This window comes from Chelonoidis abingdonii, chromosome 2, assembly GCF_003597395.2.
Source record: "Chelonoidis abingdonii isolate Lonesome George chromosome 2, CheloAbing_2.0, whole genome shotgun sequence".
In the NCBI taxonomy this organism is placed as follows: Eukaryota; Metazoa; Chordata; order Testudines; family Testudinidae; genus Chelonoidis; species Chelonoidis abingdonii.
This window is the reverse complement of record NC_133770.1, coordinates 267,773,647-267,775,351: the sequence shown is the minus strand read 5'-3', so window position 1 is coordinate 267,775,351 and position 1,705 is coordinate 267,773,647. Positions and strand designations below refer to the sequence as shown.

At 44.9% G+C, this 1,705-nt stretch overlaps 1 protein-coding gene across 1 annotated transcript in view; it reads right to left on the bottom strand.

Moving 5' to 3' along the window:
* OXR1 (oxidation resistance 1) overlaps positions 1-1,705 on the bottom strand; it is a 542,358-nt gene that overhangs the window by 439,093 nt on the left and 101,560 nt on the right. The window lies entirely within an intron of this gene.

Below are 1,705 nucleotides of genomic sequence, written 5' to 3'. Positions count from 1 at the left end.
CCATTTTCCTCCTAACTCCATCTTCTTTCAAATTTCTACTATCAAGTGTGAGTACAAGTGAAACAAAGTAATTGGCTGTTGATGTGCTTGATTTGTATTTACATGGGTGCTGATTGCTGGACTGGTTTAATGGCTCTCTTTTATCAGACTGTTTAATTCACTATTTCTTATAAGCAATATTCCCTGTATTGAAGTTCCTTAATGCAGAGTGTGTATATAGCAAGTCTTTCTTTTTTTTTTTTTTTTTTTTTTTATATAAAAGTTGTCTTTTTTAAAAACTTTGGGAGTTTCTTTTCCTATGAGGCAAGGGAGAGGAATTTCTTCTGCCGGACTTGTTACATCTGTGGACAGGCTGGCGGGGGGGGGGGGGGAAGAGGGAAAAGCCCATGCTCTGTGGGTACTTCCTATTGTCCCAGGGCGGGAGAAAGTTACGGGGAAGAAAGAGAGGAAGGATCAGCTCTGTTCCCTGTGCTTAAGGCTATGTCTCTTGAGAGACGGAGACAGTTTCTTGTATTGTGATGTAAAGAGATTGCATCATCCCCTCAGAGCGGAACAACGGAGAGAGAGGAGACAGGGAGGGGAGATCATTCCTTTGCCGGAGACTCATTACTTTGATCTTGGGGTCCTCCCAGGGAAGTTGGGGATGGCCAGAGAGGGGGTCCCCACAGAGGAATTGGGGAACCCAGGCGGATAGTAGCCTCCAATACTATCTGGTGGCGCGAATAAATCCCAAGCTGGGTATAAGCTTGGGGAGGTTCACAGTAACACGCACACGATTTTGCATGCAAGGCCGATTTGGGACAAGAGTTACCACATGGTGAGCAGCGTTATGGGGAAGGACGAATCCAGAAGCCAAGTAGCGACATTATATTTTCTTTTTTTTCTGCTAGGTGAATAGCGCGGAGAAGGGTGTTGGTTTAAAAGCGCCAGATAGAAAGTTTTTCTGCCTGCTTTTGGCAGTTGCATTTTTAACACAGAGTCTTAAGAGAACCATTACAGGTCTTTTGGTAAACGAATGGGACTTAAAGTATCCCAGCCAGCAAACGCACACAGTAAATACAGAGCTTTTGTTTGGATTCAATTGCCTATCAACAGAGCCAGGCAACGTCAAGCCATTTGTTGCTAGGCAGACTTCAAGAGACAGAAAGCCGGCCATTATCAGACCAACCACCAGAGGCACACAACCAAGAAAACGTATGGTACCATGAGTTCTCAAAGAAGCAGCAAAAAAGGAAAAGAGCAGGCAACAATCCAGTAGACAACGAAAATAAACATAGGAGACAGCTGGAACTAATTAAGGCTGAACAGACCGCCCAAGGAATGCAACTCACAAGAGAACAGAAGCCAGAAAGCAGATACGAAAACAACTTCAAGAACGAGAGCTGGCCTCCCAAAATAAAACAAAAAGAGAATGAGTGGCCTACCAAAGAAACAACCAGAAGAGGCAGCCTACTGGAACGACAAAGTGAAGAGAGGGACAATACAAGAAAAGCAATGAACTTGGAGATGGCCAGGCTAGGCAAATGCTACCAGCCACTCCTTAACCTCACGGCGCCAAGTTGTTGTTCACACTCAAAGAAATTTCCCAACTACAGGCAGGTGAGACACTGAAAACCTTCTTAGCAAATTTTGACAGGTCCTGTATTTGGGTTACAGCATCCCTGAACCAGTACATGCCTAGAGCTGGTCCACCTCAGTGGACCGA